Source organism: Sminthopsis crassicaudata, chromosome X, assembly GCF_048593235.1.
Source record: "Sminthopsis crassicaudata isolate SCR6 chromosome X, ASM4859323v1, whole genome shotgun sequence".
NCBI lineage: Eukaryota > Metazoa > Chordata > Mammalia > Dasyuromorphia > Dasyuridae > Sminthopsis > Sminthopsis crassicaudata.
In genome coordinates, this window is record NC_133623.1 from 38,749,032 (window position 1) to 38,775,442 (window position 26,411).

The window sequence follows — 26,411 nt, forward strand, 5'->3', positions numbered from 1 at the left end:
CTTTTTTGAGTCAGGGAAAGCATGAGCACCTTCTTTTTTGGGGTTCTCACCTTCTTGAGAAGTCAAGGAGGTCATGACCACCCTATGTTCTAAATCAAAAGAAAGGGGGAGATGTTAGGATCCTTACAAGGTGCTAAGTCACTGGAATTGGATAGAGACAATAATTATCTAATTTAGCATGGTTCAGTATGATTGATCTGACCCTATAAGGAGATGTTATGGGCCAGAACTTGAAACAAAGTCCTGAGTGGAACTGAGGAAACAATGGTTAAATCTAATTTAGCACTGATTTAATCCTACAACAAATAATGGTTTCCTAGTGATGAAATGAGTGGTGTATGCTCAGTGTACAGCATATAAGCAAGGAGCTCCCACAAGCTCACAGAAACCCACAAGCCCACTCCCTCGAACACGGAGTCAGATTCATTCCAACTTCCATCTTTGTGCTGGCTGGAGACATTGGGAGGATGAGAGTCTGAAGCTGGCTGGAGAGATTCGAAGGGAGCTCTTGGAACCAAGGAGAGAGATAGGCCTCTATTAAAGCTAACCGGGCCCAGGAAAAGATTCAGGACTTTGAAGGACACAACAAAGGATCTGGACTTTAACTCCTGACTGCATTTGGGATTCTTGAACAGAACTGAAACGAAAGCTGTCTCCAGAAGCTCCTCAAGAGATCTGCTCTCAGAGAACTATTATATTTTTAGAGAAGAGAACATTACATCTAGGTCCTCTGTACAAAGGGGAAGGCAAGATGAAAAAAAAGTGCCAGAGATATTGGTCAAAGATACTGTGTCTTCTGGGAAAGGCTAAGTATGAGAATATAAGAAGTTACAAAGTGTGAGCTGAACTGTAGTGAGATATTTAAGAAGAATAAAATAGGGGTTCTGAGCAGACACAATGAAGCAGGAGGGAAACAATAGAAAGGATTTTTGCCTCAGTAGATGGCAGCTCTCAATCACATATAAGGCAAAGAATGGGAAGGATTGTGGGAGCCTTTGGATAAGTGAAGAACCAGTGGATCAGGATTCCGACCCTCCAGGATCCTGTGATAACTGAGCCTGGAATCAGGTCAAGAATAGTAGCATCGACTTTAACACATGGTCACTCTAAACACTGGAAATCTAAAAGTAGCAGTGGTAGAGTCAGCAAATACCTAATATTTGGGTCCTCTAGCCCAATAGCCTCAGTCCAAGCAGGCAAAGGATGTAGTACATGTAGATTTCCCATAGATAAAGCAAATGCTCAACTCATACCTTTCAAGGCATAGTTATCAGCAATAAAAAAAATCAAACAAATGTGAAATCACCTTTAGGGAACATCCTTTAACAGGCTAGACATACATGGCTGGTTTCTCAGATCAGTGTGATTTAGTGACTAGAATAGTGAATTTGGAATCAAGAAGTCCTGGTTCACCTTTCCCTCTGACACCAGCTCTGTAACAATGAAAAAATTACTTAGTCTCTCTGAGCCTCAGGCAATCTAAGCACCATCTATTATATTATACAGTCTCACCAACAGAATCACACTTTCTGAAATATATCACTGAAACCTATCCCTCTAAATAAATGATATTTATGACGCTTCCATCACTGTATGTATTTGTCTTCATACAATAAAATAGCAAATAGCTACACTAATAGTTTTCCTCATAGCCATATATAGAGTGGAGCAGATGGGATAATTCTCCATATGTTTTGATAAAAGCCCAAATTTATTCAGGATTGAGGATATACTGATTTTATTTTACAGCAGTAGAATTATTTTATTTTAACAAAATTTCAGCCATATGACCCACAAGACTTAAGATTCAACATACATTTCAGATCCTCATTATATTCCAAATAACCTATGTTGATAAGTTTCATTTCTAAATGTTTGGTTGATTGCCCAAATAAATACCAGAGATTACAACCTCTTCTCTGTCCAGTGCTTTGTATTTTCTTTTAAAAGAGAAATGTAATATAGCTGGTTTGGAAATATTAAGCAATTGCTCAAATTCAATTAGAGCAATCACTGAAGTTAAAAGAATTAAGAAAGGTCACTTTCTGTATTGATTGTGGTGGGTCTAATTTGGTCAGATTCAAATACTAAAGCCTCACTTAATATCACCACCCTAAATGAATGGCTACATTTAATCAATTCTGATAAGAAAAACCAACAAAGTGTTCTTTAAATTAATTTTTAGTAAAGAAATCCTGTCACCTCTTATGACTATCAAAACAAACTTAAAGCCTAGGGAAAAAAACCTAACAGTTACGAATCAAAAAGGTATTAAGATATAAATCACTTCTCTGATATATATTTTTTAAATCAGGAAGATCATGGATCCAACAAAAGACAATAATGTTACAAGAGCATTGCCAGATAAACCCCTATTTATTTGTCATAAGAGAGGAGAAATAAATTTTTTCCATGCATTGAGTTTTTAACCTTATTTTTAATCCCAGCATTACATCTTTCTCTAAAGCAATTATACAAGAGAGAACCCAAAGTGACATAATTCCAGAAGCTACTCTTCAAATGAGACCATTATTGGACTGCTATGCAGCCTACAAATTTTGCTGACTAAGTTGCAATAAAATGTATTTTTCTTTCTGCATCTGGAACACTAAATATCACATGTCGAGAGAATTGTATCCAGTGGAGATATCAAGACCAGGTGCTACTAGCACTGGACTTGGGAATGAAAGTTCTTGAAACAGTCTGAGTTAATACACTTAAGAAGGCCAAAAGAGAATTGATGGAATAAATGTAAAATTAATTATTACTCATTTAATATCATTTAAGTATTCAAATTTATTTGCTCATGTGCTTTTCTACTCTTTTCCAAGGATCTCAGAAGTGATGACAGTTTTACATGGGAGTCAAAAGTCACCCTTTCCTAAAAATATTTCATGTATGAAGCTACCTCTCCATGAAAATATGGCCTATATATATATATATGCTCTTTTCTTGGAGATATTATGGTTGTACCTCACATACCCTAAAAGAGTTTAGGTGGTGTTTCTGAATCACATATGGCATAATTTTGTAGGCTTATCTATTCTTGACATAACGTTATTGACTCCATTTCTCAACATAGTGAACAGTCAGGGAACCCAATCCCACCTTATTTTGTCCCAAAGTAGGGCCTTATCTGGTTTCATTCCAAAGGGTAAAGACCAAGCAGCTGTTCAATTCTACAATTATTTGGAAGCTAAATTGCAGTTAGCATCAACAATTCTTCTTTGTGTGTCCTAGGCTAGGGAGACATGTTTTCTAACCTTTTGCTAATCGACTACACCAGGGATAGGTTTCTGGGTCATGTAGAATCAGTTGAGAGGCCTGCAACCCCAGAATTTTAAAAATGAATAGACTAACCAGTAAGAATTCTTCTGTATGTGCAATACAACTGAATGATCATGACCTTCAAAATGTGAAAGTCTAGTTGAGAAATGAATGGATAGATAGACAGATAGATAGATAATTTGGATATAGCCATATAGAAAGATATATATTCATACTATACACATGTAAGTATATGATGATGAGTTAGCAAAAATGGAATCTACTCTGAAATTAATAAAAGTATTCTTCATTTCCAAATTATCTTTTTTTATGTTTAGAAAAATTTATATTGAAAACAAATTCTCCTGTCGGAAAACAAAGGACCCTCATTGACTGCTGCAGGGGACAGCTGAATTAATTAATGGACATGGATGTTCATCGGGATTGTACCTTCGGATAGGCAATTTAGCTCAGAAATCTTTAAGAGGTGTCTTCAGCTAGAGGGGCTTCCACCACCCTGCTGATCTCTTCCAATCACACTCCAGTGAGGCTGGGCCCTAAAGTGCTGAGGCAAATCACCAGAGAGGCCTTCAAATGAATCAAGGCGTTCAGTGAACGCCCATTATAAATAGTATGTCAGGTGGGAGATTGGGGGGAGGGGTATTGAAGAAACAAAAGAAAATGGCCACAACCTTCCGGGACTAACAACACCCCAAGGCTACTAGATTTTAGCCAGGAGTTCCTTCTTCTCAAGCTCAGGAATGGCAAGGATTATGAGCTTTGCCAGTGCAGGGATTGTATTTTAGTGCCTTAATAATATCCCTAGCCATAGCACAGAACTTAACACACAACTGTCACTTTAATAAATGTGACGGAAGTGTGGGCAGGGCAACCGGAAGTTGATGGCAGCAAGGTGTAATGTAGCCTAGCAACCTCTATGAAACAAGAGGTCAGAACGTGCGGCCGTCAGAGTTCACCAGCTAGAGGCCGGGAGCAGGCGGCTGGGAGGCCGGCAGGCCAGAGATCCTTAAAAATGCCTAAAATGGGGAATAAACCCAAATGGCGTAGGGGGGAAACCAGAAGGATCCAGCCGGCGCTGCTCAAAGCAGTCTTCCTGGCGTCTAATCCTCAGTTATTGGAAAGGAAGAGGATAGATTGGGAGGCTAGGCAGAAAATTGTCCTGTGGAAGAAGCCGCTTGTTACCCTACGCTACTTTTTAATGGAAACCCTGATTAACTTGAAGGGGTGGACTGTCAGCCTATGGCGGTGGCGAATTTTCCTGGTTGCACCTATGCTTTTGTTGGTCATATTTGGGGCTACCTATTACATTGAAGGAGCTCACCAAAAGTATGTACATTATCTGGAGAAAAAGACACTGTGGTGCTGTTACTGGATTGGCCTCGGCATTCTTTCTTCTATTGGTCTTGGAACAGGTCTTCATACTTTTATGCTCTATTTAGGCCCTCACATTGCTGCTGTTACCCTGGCTGCCTATGAATGTAACACTCTTAACTTCCCAGTACCACCTTATCCCGAGAGGATTGTTTGCCCAGAAGAAGGTATTGAAGGAACTGTGTCATTATGGGCCATCCTCTCGAAAGTCAGACTTGAAGCCTTCATGTGGGGTGTTGGCACAGCCATTGGAGAACTGCCCCCTTATTTCATGGCGAGGGCAGCCCGAATGTTGGGACCTGATGCTGATGATGAAGAGTTTGAAGAGTTTGAAGAGATGTTGGAAGAGTATGATGCTCCTCAAGGTACTGCATCCTGGGCTAAGCGAAGTGTACAGAATCTGGTGAAGAAGGCTGGGTTTTTCGGAATATTAGCCTGTGCTTCAATTCCAAACCCTCTATATGATCTGGCCGGGATAGCATGTGGACATTTCCTGGTTCCTTTTTGGACCTTCTTTGGTGCCACCATCATTGGAAAAGCCATAGTGAAGATGCACATCCAGGAACTTTTCGTTGTTATGACCTTCAGCAAACACATCGTGGAACAAATGGTTACTCTCATTGGTTCTGTACCCAATTTAGGTCCCTCTCTGCAGAAACTATTCCAAGACTACTTAGATGCAGAGAGGGTGAAGCTTCACAGCAAAACTGAGATAAACAATGTGCCTGGGAAAGAAAACTGGGTGTACTGGTTGTTTGAGAAGTTGGTGGTTGTGATGGTGCTATACTTCATACTGTCCATCATTAATTCCATGGCACAGAGCTACGCTAAACGCATGCAACAGCAAATAAACTCACAGGACAAAATGAATTAAAGCCAGGTTTAACATGTGCATTCACAGAAACAAGAATTAATGGTATCAACTTGAGTTAGACTGTTCTAAAAAGAAAAGAAAATCCTTTTTTCCACACTAATGAACTTTTTACCTGTGGGGGGATGAAGAACAACATTGAATTTGAAGGCAATTATTCCATACTTTTCCTTAAGAGAACTGTTTGTAAATGGCAGGTATACACACTCCATTTTATTCTGAGTTGGATTTTCTTTCAGTTGGTATATGGATTTAAAGTTACTTCCTAAGTGAATGCACAATAGCCAAATTAATTCAGCCATCTCTGTCCAATAACAATTGTTCAATAAATCCTGCCTTGACATTTGTGGGTGTTTTATTTTCTAATTCATAAAGTATGCATATAACAATTGAAATATAGTATTGTTGGGCTTATAAAGAGTTTTACACTCATTCTCAAGCTATAAATGTTGATAGATAAATTTAACATGTCTTATCATGAAAATACTCTATCCTTCCTCACCTATCAAAGTTGACATTCATTGCATTGGAAAGGTACTGTTCTTTTACACTGAAAGGGCATAAGCAAAATTTCATTGGTGCCTCATGAGTAAGTCTGTGCCATTTTCTTGTTCTGTTAATTTAAGATGAAGTCTAAAAAATTTTTCTAAAGTCAAATTCAAATATTTTTTTCACGTGTAAGTGGAAGAGGCAAGAAACTAGGCACTTAGCAGGTAGTTCATCTTTATAAGCAAAAATTAAGACTATTAGAGCAAATAGAGGTCTTAGAGATCATTTCTTCAACACCTTTTTCTAACAGAGTGCAGAAAGGAAAAGAAATTGCCCAAAGTCACACAGGTAGTAATTGCCAGAACAAGATCCAGAACTCAAATCTCTTGGTGCCCACTTGGTTTCCCATTACTTCTGTCTTCTATCTACTACCTTTCCACAAATAAAGTATTTACAAATGCCTCATTCAGACTTATTATCCCTGTATGGCAGACACATCAGATGGGTTTTTAGATTGGTTTTAATATAGATTTATGTATATTGTTAATAGGTTCACAGAATGTTGAAATATAAGGAACATTAGTGATCATTTCCCATTTCATTTAATTATTTTAGTTTTTATATTATTTAATTTCTTTGTTTCTCTATGGATATAAATAGGTCATTCAGACTTCATAATCATAAAGTGAACAATCTAATTTCCAAATTCTTTAGGGAGGGGTAATGGAGAAAAGAAAAATGCCCTAGCATGTTGATGCATATTGTTCCCCATTGAAAGTGAATAAAAACTAATTTTTCCATAATAAGAATCAGCGACATCCTTATATATACTGAACGTTTGTTGCTTGACAGTAGTTTGAGTTGATTGATGACATGAATTTACAAGACTTGTTAGGATAATTTTATTTATTTTGAACTAAATAAATTTATTTTGCAGATTTATTTTGAAATAAGTAAGTGAACATTTCACCAACAGAAAGATCTCCATCATTCAAGATCAGAGATAACAGAGTCACAGAACTTTAGAGGTGTAAGAAGTTTCAGAGGCTATTTAGTCCAACCCAAATCTGACCAAGAATCTCCATTATATCACAAATGTAGAGTAGATAAATCCCTAATGTTTCTTCCATCTTGAAATTCTATATTCCCATGTTGTCATGGCATGAGCCCTAGGCTCATGACTATACTTGCTACTAATGTCCCCAGTAGGTGATGAGCAGTTTTCATCTATCCCATTGCTACAAAGTGAATTCCAACGTGGTCTATATTGTATTTATTTTCTTCCTGCCATCTCCCTTCAGCTCCTCACAGAGCCATTATTGGTATTCTGATATATATCATCTATTCTTCCATTACTCCTCCAAATTGAATCTCCAAAGTCCATATGGCTTCATTATCAAAGGATGCCCTGTATTCTAAATCCTTTGGAACTACAGCTTCTGCACTTAATATGATAATTGTTAATTACCCTTGCAAGGAAGTAGTGACTATTTCATACATGTGAGGGTTAATTACAGTGATATATATATATAAAATATCTGTAATACAGTGATATAACTACGTTAATCAATAGCTGCTATTTCTATAACATTTTAGAATTGATGATGTGCTTTCCTCAACAACCTTATGAGATACATGGCATAAGTAATTTAACTCCAATTTACAAAAGATGAAACTGAAGCTGAGAGGTAAGACCAAATTCCACAATTGTCTGCTCATACTGATACAATTTCAGAGACAGAACTCAAACTGAGGTATTATGACTTCAAATTAATTCATCTTAAAAAAAAAAAAAAAAAATTAATTCATCTTACCATTATGCCTTTGTAAAAGAAAACTATAAATGTATATATTATAGATATGTATGTATAAATTTGCAATTTATTATGGTATTACAGTCTACAATGGAGTTACTAGACCAAATCACCCAATTTATACACTAAAAAGTCCTTTAAATCAAGAATTTTAAGAATCAGCTAATCTCATATTATGCAGTCTAAACTGTATCTAGTAAAATAGATAATTTTGTACTGTGAACTATGTGACTTGGTCATTTCAGTTCAGAGGCTCTTACCCAGCACAGGAACAGAAAAAGAACAGCTGGTAGAGGAGGAAACAGGATGTAGGAGCGACAGGACAGCAGACATAAGGAGCTGTCTAAATTTATAGCTTTTAAGAAGTAAGATAAAATTTGTTCTGACCAGCACTGGGAAAATGCAGATCTTTTTTCTTTTTGATCTGTAGCAAGCATTTGTATAGAACTTAAGGTTTGCAAAGAGCTTTACATATATCTCATTTCCTCCTCACAACCATGGGAGGTGGATGCTATGATTATCCCCATCATACAGATACCGAAACCCAAGGCAGACAGAGGTGAAATGACTTGCCCATAGTCACATATCTAGTATCTGAGACATAATTGGACCTCTACTCTTCCTGGTTCGTGGCCTGGCATTCTATCTGTTTCCTCATGATTTTCCAGGTGAGAAAACTGAGTAATAGTCCGAGGTCATATGATCGATCTAGTGCTGGAAAGGACCCCAAAAACCAACTAGTCCCACCCGTTATATTACAGAGGAAGAAACGGAATCTTAGGGCACTGAAGTGATTTGGCTAACATCAGGCAGATAAGTTCTGGAAGTGAGATGGGAACTCAGGGCTTCTACATGCAGAGTCAGCACTGTGGTCCCCATACAAGCATTTCTGAACAAAGCTGGCCAGAGAACCGATTTCCTTAAGCATATATACTTGTTTCCAAGGATGACGGACCCTGAGAACTAGACACCAGAGAACTAGAGTACTTTCTTCTGTTGTGTGTTCCTAATTTTAGAAATATTGAGAATAGAAAGCATGCCCAGAGGAAGACTCAGCATCATACCTACAGAGATTTAGCCTGGAGTAGAAAAGATGAAGAGGGTGGGGAAAGAGGAGTGATGGCAGGATAGGAATGAACCATGATAGTTATGGTAAAGTATCAAAAGAGCTGGCATTTGGTAGAGGAATTTGATTTGTAATTTGAAAGAGGAAAATTTAGGAAAAACTTCCCAACACTTAGAATTATTCAAAAGGAGAACCAATTCCCTTAAGAACTAATAGGCCCCCCTCATGCCTCAAAAGGTAGGCAAATAGAGACTGACTGACCAATAAGGTCTTTTGTAGAGGGAACTCCTGTTCAAGTACAGGATAGACTAGATCTAGGACCTAAAGGTCCTTTCTAATTCTGTAATTCTGTGACTTATGGTTCCCTATTCAGGACATTTTCCATGACATCATATTTTAGAATATAAGTATTTGGGGACCTAAAGACAGAGACACAGAGAGGGAAAGAGACAGACCAACAGAAAGAGAGATAGAGAGAAATAGATAAAGAGACAGAGTCAAAGACACACAGAGAAGGGAAGAGACACAGAGAGATGATAGATGACAAGAACATTTATTAAGTGCGTATGAGATGCTAAGACCTATGCTAAAAGCTCGAGATACAAATTAGGACAATCTATGCCCTCATAGAATTGACATTCTAATAGAGGAAGATAACACATACAGGGTTAATTCAAAGGATGAGAGGGACAAATACTTTTGGGTGGCATGATCTGGAGATGACGAGGAAGTAAGATCTTAAGGGTTCTGGATTTTGGTTTAAAAAAAAGGACACTTAATAAGGATAGAATACTTTGTGTTTTTGCTATTAATTGTGTACCACACTGGGAGGACGTAATATATAAAAATATATTTAAAACATCATAAACAGAACCAAAAGGCTAATAAGAACATTTTACTTTTTTCCTAACATGCTTGCTTCTGTCAAGAAATAAAATAGAAAGTTCTGTTCAACCAAAGTCATTTTTTATTGTGCTCTTTCTTTATAAGCAGAAGGATTTAGAAACATTTATAACCTATAAATAGTATCAGAAGGGACAGAACAACAAAATGAAAAAAAGGTTACTTGAGTCCATCTGTAAAATAACAAATATAATAATCAATAAGGTAACAACATACTCTTAGGAATGAACCTCAAAAATAAATGCAGCATTTTGAGGAATGGGATTGGATTATCAGACCTTCCTAATGGAAGGCACCCTAGAAGTCATTCTGTCCAACCCATACCCTATCACATTCCTGACAAACCTTTGTTTAAACCCATCCAATAAAGAAGAAGACACCACCTCAAAGACAACTTGTTCCATGTGGGGTTAGTTCTATCCCAAACCTGCCCTTTGCTCCTAGTAACTGCACTGAGCTGAAGTGGAACAAATCTAATTCGGTGTCCGTGTGACAGCCCTTTATAAACTTCAAAATATTTTTTTAATTAAGGATTTATTATATTCAAGGCTCTATGTTAGGTACTAAAGAATAAAAAGGCACAAATGAAAGCTCCTCATAAATATAGACAGGAAAGAGTATTATATCTGAAGCTAGGGGAACCAAATTCAAATTCTGGTTTTGCTACAACCTTACTGCATAGCATTTGACAAGTTATTTAACCTCTTTGGGCTTTTGTTTCTTCATCTGTGAAATGAGGGACTTGTGCTAAAAATTTTCTAAAGTCCCTGTAAGTTCTAAATCTATGGTCCTTTAAAGAGCTTACATCCAATAGGAGATAATACTCAAAAATAACTGCCATATTCTTTCAAGTATTCTTTTTTTCCTGGGTAGACTTATCCAGTTCCTCCAACCAATCCTCAAGTCCAGATGCAGATGAGGCCCTTCCTTATCCTAGTCACACTTCCCTGACCACTTTGCAGATATCAATGTCCTTCCTAAAAGGGAGCACTCAGAACAGAATGCAATACTGCAGATGTGGTCCCATAAGGGCAGAGGATAATTGGCCTGTAACAGCCTCATCCTACATAGTTTGTCTCTCTTAATGTAGCCTAAGATCACATTAGCTCTTTTTTTAAAAATTTGCTGCCACATCATACTAATAACTCCACTTTAGCTTTCAGTCCACTAAATCTTCCAGATTCAACTAACAAGTGACACCTCTCCCATCTTTTACTTGTTGCCTTACTTTGGGTTATTAGCAAGTGAGCAAACCGCCCAAAGTACTTCAGTAATTATGATGAGTTTGGTTTGAAACAGCTAATTTTTTTCTAATAAAATGAGAAGAAATAGGAGAGGTCAAGTTGATTTATTATTTACTAATTATGTAGGCATTACCATCATGCACAGAATAATAATTAAGCTCCTTGAGGGCAGGAACCATTTCATTTTGCCTTTGTATCTTGGGCACCTTAGCCCAGTGCCTGGGAAACAAGCACATGAATATTTAGTGGTTGGTTATTCTCATTAGTAACAGAAATATTAATTAATAATAATGCAGATGATTTTAATTTTATACTCTTTCACATTAGTGTTTAAATGTTTACATGTATACATAAATCTTATCTCCAAAGAGATTGCAAGCTTATTAAGGGCATAGATCATATCATATTTCTTTTTTCTCTTTAATGCCTAACACACAGTGGTAATAATAATAATAATAATAATAATAATAATAATAATAATAATAGTTTACTTTTATAAAGAACTTTACAATTTATATGCATTATTTCACTTGAAACTCATGACAACTTTATGAGTTAGACACTGGGCACCAGAATATCACAAAAGTCATAGAGTCCCACATTTCCCGGAGGAGTAGCAACATACCCAACAGGGGGATTCAACTTCTACTTGAACTCATAAAGGACTGCAAATTTACTACCCCTAGAAAGTGTCCATTACATTGTTGGATGACATGAACTTTTTAGAACTATTTCCCTCTATTAAGCCAAAGTCTACTTCTACAATTTCTATACATCTACCCTAAAATGTTAAAAGAATGAATACATGAATTAAAAAACTAAATAAAACATTACTGCTATAGACATTTAACTATGCTATATATACAAATTATTTTTGAAAGAAATTACATTTCTCCCCAATTCATTTCTGTAAAGAAAGGGAAAAATAAATCAGAATTATTATCAAAAAGGAAGGCTTCCAAGAAATCAGAGTTGTTGAAAACAATACTTTGCTAAACACTGCAGTGCGGTATAAACTGGATGTGTTTTCTTAAATTCATACTGACATTTAAGGATATGAGAGGTGAAAGTAGTGACAGGATGAGATGCTCCCAAACTTTGTGATGAGTATAAAGTTGTCAAGCAATCTATAATTAAAAGTCAAATCAATGGATAAAACAAGTTTACTTAAACAGTGGAGCAGGTAGTGACATCTCAGAAGTTGTTTGTGATTCAGGGACCAGAATCCATTTATAAAATTGATAAAACTAAGATAGAAAAAGCAAAATGTACACAGAACTCCAAAAAGATAGCACTTTATTTACAGCTCAATCATAATAGAAGAAAACCTAATGCCAAAAAAAAAGAGCTGATGTATAGCCTTGTCAGCCCTATTAGCTATAAATATTTTAAGTACAAAGGTATGTAAAAGTAGCTTTTTTCTGTTCTGTTTTGTGGGGACATACTAAAAACTGAAATGTACCATCTCTTTGTATATGTATATGTATATTATTCATTCCTATATATTTACCTCCTGAATTTTTTTTCAATTGAGGCTTCCCCATTCCTTCCACCTTGAATTAAATAACCTTCAAGAAATAGTTGAAGAAATTTACCTTAACTGAATCGTTAATAAGCAGATCGTTTATTTGTACAGCTCAAATGGAATTCATTAGAGCATATAAAATCACAAAGGAGTTGGAGAAGGGAAGTATAGACTGGCTCATCATATCATAAATATTAGAGATCAGAGACTTAGAGAATGCCAGATCTTGAAGACATCTCAGAGATCATCAAGTTTAATCACAAACTGATAAAACAATTCTACAATCATTCTATAATTGAGACTCAGAGAGGGTATCCTTTGCCCAACATCACACAGCTAAGCAACTGACAGAATCAGTACTGAAATCCAGGCCTTCTCAACTCCAAGGGTCTTTCCACTAACATATTCACTTATTGGTCATTGGACAGGAATCTTACAATTAGAGCATCAATAGCCAAATTCAAGTTTATTGATCATTTAAAAACTGTTAATCTTAGTATCCTCTGCCTCCTTTCCCACCACCCTACCATCATCACTACAAAAGTGCAACACTGTTGCACAGCAAGGGGTTTTTGGTTTTTCTTTTTTTTTCTGGGTTGCAGTATCCAAAAACAAAGTATTACCAGGTGGCCAACCTACTAGTGATGTTGGTCCTCACAAAACAGACTCAGTCTAAAATCAAAATCCCACTTTATTATAGCATAGAATTCTATACGATAATTTTCAAAATTTGAGTCCAACATTTTCTTTCATCATTCAAAAGTATTCATGAAAAAAAATACTATAACAAACCTATATAGAAAAACAACAAAAATGTCAAAGGAAAAGCACCACCAAGAAGATCATATTTTGTATAGGAAGAATGCTTTCCATTCAATTATAGTCTTCTTTTCCAAAGTATTATTATATCAAAAAGTTTATCTGGAAATGTTTGGTACGAGTTTGGATTTCATCGTAGTTGAGACACTATATGGACACAGGATAGTTTGACTCATAATCAGAGACAAAAGGCAACAGATGCCAGAGTTCCATAAGTCCTCAGATCATAAAACAAATGGCTTGTGAAGCCCCAGGACCTCAAGCATGATGATAACTTCTCCATGATTTAGAGAAGTAATTCAGGGTATGTATTCACAGACTTTTATTATTGTTTTGATACTGTCCTAGTGGTCAGTTTCGTCTAACTTCTCTGCCATTAGAAGGAAAACTACCCTATATCTATATCTGGGATATAAGTTGCAAAGTGGTAAAATAAGACTTGAAGTTAGAAAAAAACCCTAGCAGCTAGATTTACCCATAGAGGGAATAAGCTGCCTTAGGAGGTTATGGGCAGCCCCTCATTGAGGGTCTTTGAGCAGCTGAGGCTAGATGATTACTCATTAGGTATGTTGTGGTGGGGGTATGGATTGGACTGTTTGATTATAGGCCTGCTGAGATTCTTTCAGTTCTAAATTCTGTGATCTGTACCCAAGGAGATATCAATTTAAATTTTAGAGTTGTAAGGCATCTTAAAAGATCAGTAGAATCTCCCACCCAATAAGGAAATTCTCTTTATAGCATATCAGACAATCATCCAGCATCTGTTGAAGTATTGCTAGTGGCTGAGAACTACCTTTTGAGGGACCCATCCTGACCCATATATTGTTTCCATAATGTATGGGATGAAAGAAACCAGGTGGATTCTTTCTTCTGTTTATTATGATTGCTTTAATTCACTTTGGATAACAGAGAGTAATCTTGAAATTATTTTTCAACAAGTTTCACTGCTCAAATATTAATCCAGAGACATTGACATCCCACAATTAAGAAATGGATGGCTGGCTCCAAATAGCAACTATATTTTATGAGAAAACTGCATTCACAAAATAATATCAAAATAAAAGTCAAATCCCAGCTGGGTCACTGAGTATAGAAAAGCAGCAAAGAGGATGGAAAGAGCATGAGTAAATCCAATACCGTGAATTTACATATGTATTAAATTCAGCTAAACTTGGACGAATTACATAGCTGTAATTACCAGGATAATTATGCCTCAGAAGTGACCAGCTTTTCATTGATTACCTCTACTTTCTATTTTGCAATCTTACCATATTCTATTTTAAAAGCTTTTCAATGCTTATAATGCTTTGATTTGTTGTTGTTGTTGTTCTTTAATATCAGTGAAAATGCTTTTTTCTTGATTTAAGAAAATAAATACATCATAAATGCAGCAAGATTTTCCCACTAAAGAGCTCTCTTGGACAGTAATGTTGATTGTTACCTGTTATTAGCAAAGAAGAACTAAAAATAGGGAAATACAATCTAAATTCTAGAGGTGGATCTCAGGGATCAAGCCAGGAAGTTACAATTTGGATGGTCTTAAAAGTTAATTTCATTTCCTGTCATGTCATGTCCTATTTTTCCAATTATAAATAAATAAATATTTAAACAAAATCTTATTCTTGAAAAACCAATTGTTTAAAATAATCTTTTCTCAAGGATATACCTGATTTTTAATGTCATCTCTTCAGTGGTCCTGTTTGAGAGTAATAAGTGGTGACAGCCATAGCGGGTTTATAGTATTTCACTGAGATAACAGAGTTAAGCTCTAGATCTTCCTAATTTACTGTGAATTCTATTTATAGGATACATACTAGCATCTTGCTTTAAGGAAAACAAGAATTATAAAGGCCAAACTTAAGAAACTAATAAATTATCTTTTGTGTTGCAGTATTCTCATTACAAGATGATTCTTTGTCTTACAAAAGGATTCCTGAAAGAATTATTTTATGAAGAGAATTCATCAAGTGTATTTACAAGAAGATATAGGGACTTAGAGATAAAGAAAATTTGTCCAGTGTTAAGAGCTTAAGATTAAAGATCACTCAGAAATGAGAAAAAAGAGCATCTTTGAAATGATCATGTTTGTCAAGGGGAAAATGAGAACTGGTTTTGCATAATTTAGCTTTAGGACTGTATGGAACTATATATATATATATATATATATATATATATATATATATATATATATATATATATATATATATATATAATTCCATAAAGTCTAGTAAGAAAAAGCATCACGCAATTTACAAACTTCACAGATTCTTATTAGGATCAATAGCATGATTCTTAAGCAAAGACCAGAGACTGAAGGATAGATGGATGGCCCATATGGAAGGAGTGGGAATAGACAGTTTAAAAATAGTAACAGCTGAAATTAATATAGGGTCTAAAGTTCTCTTATAAAGTCTTTCACACACATGATCTCATTTTTGATCAGCCTTATTTGTTCAACATCACATGGTTTAGAGAAATGAAGTCTGCTGACTGGAATGAGATTAGGGAGATGGCCAGGGAAGTTATCATTTAGATGATCTTAAGTGGCAATTTGATTTCCTGCCATTTATGATAACAACAACAAACAATTCAGCTACTGGCATTAGGAATGAAAGTACTTGGGTAAAAATTCCTGGTTCTCCTCCTTTCTACTTGGGTGACTTTGTACAAGCCCCTTTTCCTCTCTAAATCTCAATCTGTAAAATGAGAAGGCTGGACTGGATATCTCTAAGGTTCATTCCAACTCTAGATCAATGATCCTATGATAGATTTGCTTCTTACAGTCCAGCTATTTCCAGCACCTTTTTAAAAAATTATTCATTTATTTAAAATTTAAATAGAAAATAGAAAAATAAAAAACATCCTGCCACGTGCACAGCAAAACCTAAGAGAGGATTCAAAATAAATAAAGCAATAAGTCTCCATTTCAAGAAAACCTATGTAAAAAAACTACATATTGGGTTCAGAATTGTCCATTTTTCTTTGCTTTCTTGTAGGTTTTCTTTTGTTTTCTACTATATGCTTTTTACTTTATTCTTTTCTCTTTCCCTCCCAGTTTCCTCTCCCAAAAGGTTACAATTAAGGGTGGATAGATTTATATATACATAAATATAAATATATATATATATATAGAAATTTCTTTTTGGAGGAGAAATTTTCTCTCTACTAATAAATCTATGGGGGAGAAATAAGACTCATCACCAAAATATATCACCTTGGCAGATTCTCAATCATTGTGGTGCTCTTTATGTTTATGATGGCACTGCTCAGAAAATGTGGTTTGTAAAATAAGCAGGAGCTTACAGGTACTCCATTATGTTAAGTGAATTTTGCATAATTTGTGTGATAATGTCCCTACTTAGAAACCCGTTGATATGACTATTCTCCACTAACTTTGGAGCCCATGAAAATGGGCCAAAGTCAGCTAGTTGCTCAACCCACAAAGAGGTCCATGTGACCACCGTACCCATCCTCCCACTGTTCATTCTTTTGTTTATCTTGGGTCTATGGTAAAAGCGAAGTGCCATTTCCTAAAGAATCACACCTTCTTCACATCAGAATATCAGTTTGGATGCATAACAGAGACCTATAGTAATGCACTCTTGGGCCATGACTTTGCTTTCCCAAAAGAGGACAATGCTTTAATTTCTGTGCACATGCTGAATTCAGCAAAATTAAAGAGCTAGTTTACTTTAAAACCATTTTGAGCATGTCCTGAAATGCTAATCTTTTCATTTCAACATATGGAGACTACCTACAGATGGAATTCAAAAATTACTCTTCTTGAATAAATCTTTCTGAAAATTTGAAGTTGCCCAGCTCATTCTAATCCTTTTTGGAATACTACACTGGCTAATTGAGATGCCCTAGGGATATAATAGCTAAAACACATTATTTATCTCAGGCTACAGGGACTAATGACTTATAACAATCTCCAGGCTTTGCTTTACATTAAAGGTGCCAGCTATGGGAGAAGGCTGACTTTTCAATGGTAGAATATGTCCCCTAACTTATTTCATTTGTTGGCCCCTTATTCGCTAAAGTCGAGAGCCTTCCCTCTGATGATTATTTATAAGTTATCCTGTACAAAGCTCATTTGTACATAGTCATTTGTATGTTGTCTCCCCATTAGATTAAGAGGTCCTTGAGGGCAGGCACTGTCTTATACCTTTCTTTGCACTTCCAGTGCTTATTACAGAACTGAGCACAGAGTAGTTGCCTAATTACTGTTTACTGACCTGGAGAAAGTTGTTAATCAAAATCATGTTGTGTCTAGTCTATGGTTTTTCCAAAGAAAGATGGATTTTCTAAGGTATACAATGTGCAATGGAACAAGCAGTTTATTATCTACCACAAAGAAAAGAGAATGAATGCTAAGCAGTAAAGAAGTATAGAATAATTAGAACAGAATACAACTCATCATTAATAGTACAATCATTGGGAAGTACAATTAATTCAAGCCTTGTTGGAACAAAAAAAAATTGCTAAGCTACTAATTAACATTTCATCTCTATGATGTGATCAAATGCTAAGTGATTTAAGTATGATCAACCTTTCCGGTAGCTTCTTGTCCTCTAATGCCAGCTCATTCACAGATGCCAACTCACTACTACTGCTGCTGCCACTAAGTACAATCTACCATTCTGGTGAACACTACAACCACTGAACGCTGACTTCATAGAAGCTTCTAATGTTCACAAAGTCCATGCTAGAGGAAAGAAAACCCGAAAGGTGAGGTCAGGTAGCCTTGGGCCGCTGGTACTATCTTGGTTAGTTGAATCCATGCTCCACTTGAAGGTGGGGATGAGGCAGAAGGTGTGAGACTGGCAGCAGAGCAGGCTCTGGCTCTACTATTATGCTAGTGTAGGGAAGGACCTGCCTTCACTTCCCTTGGGATGGGAACTTAGGGAGGATCATATCTCATCTTCTCAAGAGTTGCCTTCAAAAAATGACCAGCCAGAAGCTGCCTCTCCTCCCTGGTGTGGCACTCTGTGTCATCATCTTTTCTATCTCAGAAATAAACCAGGATCACCTCAATCCAGCAATGCGTTATTCACACCTGGAAGCAAGCATGCACTATCTGCCCATGCTCCAAGGGAAGTAGGTAAGGAACTGTTAAATGATGTTCCACTTACAAGCAGAAAATTAATTGCTGACTCCTTTCAGTATTTGGTAATACATATATTTTCTGAGTTCCAAAAGACATAGTATCCTATATAAAAATATAACAACACTAAACACTGAAAGAGACGTAGAATATTGTAATGAGTTCTAGCTTGAAAATCTGGCTCAAATATCACTTTTAACACTAGTTAGGGTGTGCTTTAGGCAACTCTCTAGATCTCCAAGTCTTATCACTAAGCCATAACTTGCGATTTGATGGAAGAAATGTTCCCTATCGCTGGTAATGCTCTTCCACCTCACCTCACCTCTCCCTCCCAGAATCCTTAGCTCCCTTCAGAGCACAACTCAGATGGGCCATCTGAAGGCCATCTGGTTCCTTAGGAAGACTCCTTATCTTTCCCAAACTATTTGCTCAACTTCTTCCCTTGAAATTACTTCACATACTCTGTATATATTTTGTATTTACTTGCTTGTGGACACAGCATTCTCCTCTAGTAGGATGTAAGCCTCACAAGGGCAAGGATGGTTTCATTTTTGTCTCTATATCCTCAGCACCCAGCACCACAGGGCTTGACACATAGATGTTAAAGTGCCTGTATTTGATGATTAAAAGGTATGCCAGTGGTGTGTAAAATATGATACTGTGCACAAAAGCATGCAAAATGTTGAGAAGTATATGCAGATTCATTATCTATTTTTATTGCTTATGGCACATCCATAATTGCAAAAGCTTGTATAAGGAATTCAGTGACCACTTGGGCTATCTCTTTTGCTACTGGTATTGCAAAAGTAAATCCTGAAATGGTGTCTACTACAACATGGATAAAAGACAGACGACCAAAAGATTTATAATGGGTCACATCCATTTGCCAGATTTCATTGGGTCTCAAACCATAAGGGTTCTTCCCTGGAGGGAACATAGGAGCGTGAAAAGGAAGGCAAGCTGTACAGCCCTTACTAAGCTCCTAGCTTCTTCTTTTGTTATCCCAAATTGCAAATGTAAAGCTGGAGCAGCCTGATGATATTTAGAAAGAGATCCTTGGGCTGCCTGCAATAAAGGAGTATTCGCTAACATGGTTAGATCTGCTTTGAATTTCAATTTAAAAAGGACCTGGAAGTTCACTATATGAGTGGACATTTAAGATGTAAAGCTTACCTGGATGCTTTTTCACTTGCTCTTGAAGTTCCTTAAAGAGCTGATATATATTAGAGGCTACATATTTTATTTGGGCTGTGGCAGTTCTTTGTACCATACCTACTAAATAAGCCTAATCAGATATTATATTTGCATCTCCTGGATAATAAGTAAGAACTAGAATGATTGCATACAATTCATTCTGCTAAGTGGACTGAAAAGGAGTTGTGAGTACTCTCTTTATAGTTAAGTCACGAGAGTATACAATACAAATATTATGTCTGAATGCATCTGTAAAGATGATTGGTCCTTTAATAGGAACCTTAGAAATCTTTTCTTCAAAAATCCATCACCAATTATATAACAAGCAAGTTATCTTTAATGGAGATCCATGTATAAAATTTGGAGCTGTGGCCAATAAAATTTGCCACTGTGGGATGGTTTCACAACATACATCAATTTGTGCATTAATATAAAAGGTGTATATCTTGTCAGATCTTATCCCAGATAACTGTACTACTCCCTTAATGGCCTTTAATAAAATTCTAGCCACAAGAACTGGAGTAAGGCTTTGTTCTGGTTGTGCTGAGAGGTTCACCCACTCTATCACACTGTTTCCTTGATGAAGGACTTCTGTGGGTGCCTCTTTTGTAGCAAAACCTGATATTTCCAAAGGTTTCTGAGTAACTCTTTCAAACACATTGTTTAAAGCCAATTCAACTTCTCTTGAGCTTCTTTTATAAGCTGGCATGGGAATGGTTGTGATTGATAGATAGTTAAACCTAACACTGGAAACATCCATTGGATATCTCCTATCAATTTCTGAAAGTCATTTAAAGTGTTCAACTTCTTTATTCTTAAAGAAAGTTCTTGTACCTTAGGACCTTAGGATATACTTCATATTCTAAACATTGAAAAGGAGCATGCCTTTGAATTTTTTCTGGAGCTATATGCAATTTTTAGTTCCTTAGTATTTCTATGGTCTTTTGTAGACATGCTTCTAACATCTGCTCCTCAGGTGTACACCCCAAGATATGATGCATGTAATGTAATAGCATAAGTTTTGGAAATGCTTTTCTTACTGGAGTAAGAATTTTTATTCCCTGTGGCAAAACTGTCCATTCATATCTTTTATAAGGCTCAGCTAAATTAATGCTAGCTACTGAAAAGGCAAATCTTTTCATATCCTCCTTATCTAAAGGGATAGATTAGAACCAATCCTTAATGTCTATAACCCAAAGAGGCCATTTTCTAGACAACTGAGTAGAAGTCCAGGCTGAAGAGTTCCAATAGTTTCCATCACTTCATTTATTTTTCTCACATCAGTCAACATCCTCCATTTTCCAGATTTCTTTTTTCTTTTCTTTCTTTCTTTTTTTTCTTTACAACAAATACAGAGGAATTCCAAGGATTTAGAAAAGGTTGTAAGTCTACTTGGTCAAGTTGCTCTTGTACTAAATCTAACAAGGCCTGAATTCTATCACTTGCTAAGGGCCACTGTTCTACCCACACTGATATGTGAGTTGTCCACTGAATGGGAACAGGTGAGAGTACAGGAAGGCCTTCAACAGCAGCCCTGCCTAAAAAGCCAAAGTACATTTGTAATTTTAACCGTAAGATTTCTCTTTCCCATAGATTGTTGGGGATTTTTTCTACTACAAAAGGAGAAAAAACTCCTGTTTCACCTTCAAATATCCATCTCAAAGGGGTAGCACTCATTTCAGCTGCTATTGATCCTCCAGTCCCATAGGAGTTGCCTCAATCTTTGGCCAATGATTGGGCCAATTGGCACCTCAAATGACTATACAATTTGCACCTGTGTCTACCAACCCTTTCAATGGTATGCCATTTACACAGATAGTGAGCATAGGATGGTCAGCTATAACAGCTCCAGAATATTCCTGGATTCTGTTGCTGGGAGTCAAAATCTTGGCTCACCAAATTGCCTATTAGGAGTATATATCAGTAAACCTGATGCTGCTACTTCTCTTGGTTGATGTTACACGTTGTCTACCTGTATTAGTGACTGGGATATTAGCTACACATTCCCCAGTTTCCTAAATCAGTGTATGGATGGACACTTTTTTGTTAGCATTCTAAGGAGGTAAAATGGTCAAGCCTACTGTACCTGGAGGCAAAGGACCCATATCCCAGACAGGGACAGATTTCACCTCTCCAGGGGATATCTCAGTAGTCCCAGCTGCATACAACTCTATTCTCCCCAATTGTAATCTCTTTCCCCCATTAGGTTCCTTCTTGGCTGATTGATCATGTCAGAGTACTGAACTTTTAAAGACTCTCTGGATTTAACATTGGCTGCCATCATGCTCCAAGTGTTTTTAGCCTGGGGCCATAAAGCTGAGGCTCACTTCCTGTTTCCCTGAGTCTTTCTACATTCTGATGCCTAATGGAAGCCTCTGTTGCATTTTGGACATAGTGTTTTGGGTACTGTTCTCCCACCCTGTTTTCTCTGCTAACATTGAGCTTTCAGATGCCCTAGTTTACCACATTGAAAGCATTGACGAGTCTCTCTTGAAGTCCCTTGCCAAAAGGGACCCTGTCTTCTCATGTTTCGATCTTGAAAAGTCTGCATCATAGCCTGGGTATAAAAGGTATTTGTGCCCACTGTGGCAAAGCATCTTATGATCTCATCTAAAGGCACATCCTTGTGTAGTCCTAGTATAATTCTTCTACAAACCTCATTAGCATTTTCTTTAGCAAGTTGTCTCATCATAATTTCTCTTGCTACATTTTCACCAATAGTTCATATGACAGCTGTCTGTAGATGTCCCACAAAATCAGCAAAGGGCTCATTTGGACCTTGCTGTATTTTCATGAAGGCTTCCCTTCTAACTTGTCTTCCTGGGAAGGTGTCTCATGCTTTGATAGCAGCAGAAGCAATTTGCTCATATGCTGCTACAAGGTAATTAATCTGCACTACAGTGTCTGCACAAATACCCAAACTTGCTAGTTGATCAAAGGTAATTGGTATATTAACTCCAGGTAGCCTATTTCGTTGGGCTTGTATTCTATAGAGTTCATTACATTCAGAAAGCCACAACAAGTTTTGTCTAGGTTCCAAACATGTCCTTGCTATAGATTTCCAATCATTAGTGGGTTAAAACTTCAAAATCCAAATTCTTTAATAACATCTTAACATAAGAAAATGTAGACTCATAAAGAGTGCAAATCTTTTTCAGATCTTTGATAATTTCTAGACTAAATGGAGTATAATTTATTTTTTCTTGATCTGAAGAGTCAGACTCTTCAATCACAAGGTATGCTTCTATTTTTAAATCAGATATATTCTGTCCTTCATTTTTAGCTTTAATTAATGCCTTTTGTAATCATATCACAGGGGATAGACAAAGCTGCTGCATGGGTGGTGCTGACTGAGAAGCACCACACTCCTTAATTTTATCAGCACTGTACTTTAACTCCTTTCTTGTCCAATTCTTTATGCTTTTTAACTGCTTCTTCAGTATCATCCCCCTACTGCTCTTTTTCCTTATTTTAGAACTTATGTAATTCCTTAGAGTCAATTGTATTATGTTGTATATATATAGAATGTTTCCTCAGAAATTGAATCAAGACCATTATCATTGTAATATTCAATTAGTTGCTCTCCCACTAGTTTCCACTTATCTGACTCTTAATTTTTCTTCCTTAGAGAACCAAGGAGACATGTATTCTAATGTATCTAAGAGTCCAATGATCTGCTCCCAAGTAACCAACAAACTTCACTCCTTTATTAACCTAACTATGCTTGCTACACTTCCCTTGGGGTATGGAAGGCTCTTTTCTTAGTATTTGCCCCATTTTACTTGAAAAATGAAAGTGACTAGTTTACTCACCCTATTTCCGGGTCACAGAGACTTCTCCACTGAACTTACACATCAGTCAAACTGCTAAGTGTAGATCCTTATGTCTATGTTTGGGCACCAAAATGTAATGTTCGGGCTAGCTTTCTGGATGTCCTTCAAATAGGCCTTGGTCTCAAGCAGGATAGACACCAAGAGAATGGTCAGGAATAGAATCTAGAGTCTTTATTTCGGCCCAGTCTTGATCTCAGTGGAGGAGTGCAAGAGGCAGGAGAGCCACCAGGGGGATGGTCAAAAATGAATGTCTCATTTCTAGCCCTTCTTAGGTCTTATGTACCTTATTGTAATTATATCATTACATCATTCTGATTATGTGTGAACTAGAGAACCATTACATCACCACGATAAGTACTAAGTATATGTATACTAAAGAACCATCATCTCATCAATTCCATTGAGTTAACAACTTGTAAGTATCCTTGTTTCAAGTATACTTCTCCAAAGTTCTGGCCCTCTACAACCAATAATCACAAAAGACCTCCTGCACCCTAGTAGATTTCCTGGCTGGATCGCTATTTGATTTTCAAAATTATTTTGTACCTTCACATGTTTATATAAAAATACAAAAACATTTTATATGTAATAAACTTATTATTTGGTCAACCATGTGATCCTAATAGAATTATATTTTATTTTGAGTTTTTGGGAAGGGAGATGTTCATGGATCTAGTTGAAAGACATTGCTCCAATTCTACTTAAAATTTTACTAGAATAAAATTAAAGGAATGATACTCTACTAATCTAAAGGATTTTTTGTTTAGAATATTTTCATAACGTATTTTATAAAGGAAATAAATTATACTATTTTCTGGTTGGTTTTCAGTCTACAATCAGCTTTCAAATACTGAGAAAAATTAGGATGTAGTAATGAAATGCTGAATACACCAAGTTAACAGACACAACTCCATAAATCTGCCTTGCTGTTACAATCAGTGAAGCTCTTGAAAGTACTGTGTTTTATAACTTGGTATCACTCAGAGGACATCTACAAAGTTTTGCTCTGCAAAGTTTTCTACAATGAATCAAAGTTTACAAGATCATAGATTCAGAGCTAGAAGGAATCTTTAAAGTCATGTGTATAGATCAGGCTTTGTTCTCCCTCTCTGAACTCACACTGGTCTAGTAGATTAGGTATACATTGGTAATTAGCTATCTCCTCTCAGAATTCTGGAGAAACTCTGAGAGGCTGGGGTATTTCTAGTACTATATTTCATGAGCCTCTATCTAGTATGTTCTCCACTGATTGTTAGTTGATAACAATTAACAACCCAAATTAATTAGCTTTTAGAGATAGGTATTTACTAAGGTGATATAATAAGGAGAAGTGGCATAGAATGTCTTGTCTCTATGCTAAGGGCATGCTGTTCCACAACTACATTAGGCTAAGAAGTTAAGGGCTTTCTGTTCCACGGACATTTCTAACATTGCAAACTGAAATTCCTGCAACTATAAATCTTTCATGGGGTGGAGGCGGGGAGGGGGGTTGATATTGCTGGAGGTCAGGAGGCTACAGGCCTGACCCAAAACAATTACTTAGAATACTATGAGAACTGGGACTGGTTGCCTTGCAATGAATATTCCCCAGAACTAAACATCATTTTCCAGATGTGGCCTGATTAGAGTAGAGGAGAGCAGAAGTATCACTTTGCATGGCCTGGATATAGTCCTCTTCTAATGTATACAGCCCAAGATTTAATTGGCTTTTAAACTCCTACAACATGATCTGACTCTTATGAAACTTATTAAATTTCTCAGATTATTTTCACATGAACAGTTGCCATATCCTTCCCATACTGTACTTGTTAAATCAAGAATTGAGGAATTAAGTATATTCAGAAATTGGGCAGCAAAGGTGAAGTCACACTCAAATTTTAAACACAAAGATAAGAAATGTCATCACTGAGTTAATGGACACAGAGGTGACAGACTCAGTAGAGTGAAGAAAAGGACCCTAATTCACTCAATAATCTCATTAGCTGTGAAGAATAAAATAAGCCAAATACCATATTTATTTTATGTCTTATGCTCAAAAACATTATGCAAAGAGATGTGCATATGATTAGAAAAGTCATCTTTTAAAAATTTTCTGCCTCTGGGAAAAGTCTATGTAGCTTGAAGAAATATTCTAAAGCATGATGCCATCATCACACTGCTATACACAAAGAGTAAATAACAGACCACAAAATGGTTTCATCTCCATGAATATTAGCATAAAATTAGAGCAACCTGGGAAAATCTAGAGAAAGCTAAATCCCACTTGAAATGAACTTGGGGATATGGATTCCCAAAGTGACATTAGTAGAAAAACAAAATGATCTTATTTTTGAGATTGTCATTGTTTTGATCTCTGTCTCTTTAACAGAATACATACGTTGTCTTGAACCTGCTCCCCTGAGCAGCTTGTGATCAGTGTCACAGAAATGCCAAGAGGCCAGTATACTGTAATATTACAGATGGTTAAAGCATGTAGAATTGTCAGATTCATCTGCTCTGGTCTCATAATGCCATTCCTGATGAGTTGCTTTCTTTTCAGTCTGTTTTTATTTGGTGTAAGGTAACTGCTAACATAACAGCAAGCCATACAACTCAGGTAGTTACTAAAAAAGACTTCAAGTTCTTTATGAGAGGGAAGACTGTCCCTTTCTATAGGTGAATGGTGCAAGCACTGTGGTCCACATCTTACCTATGAAGGAGCTCAGAGAGATCAAGGTCACAGTGCTTGTAAGTTGCTGGACAAAGATTTAAACTGACATCTTCTAACTTTCCAGACCACCACTAATGTCTATTGTTGGCCAATTGCCACCAAGAGACAGGAAAACCAAAAAAATCCAAAGAATGGTAGCAATATTTTCATAATGGTCTTGATTCTAACCTAATCCCT

The 26,411-nt window shown here is 36.5% G+C and overlaps 1 pseudogene; it reads left to right on the plus strand.

Annotated features, from left to right (window-relative positions):
* Positions 1 to 4,241: 4,241 nt before the first annotated feature.
* On the plus strand, positions 4,242 to 5,873 carry LOC141548322 (vacuole membrane protein 1 pseudogene; annotated as a pseudogene).
* The last annotated feature ends 20,538 nt before the right edge of the window (positions 5,874 to 26,411 follow it).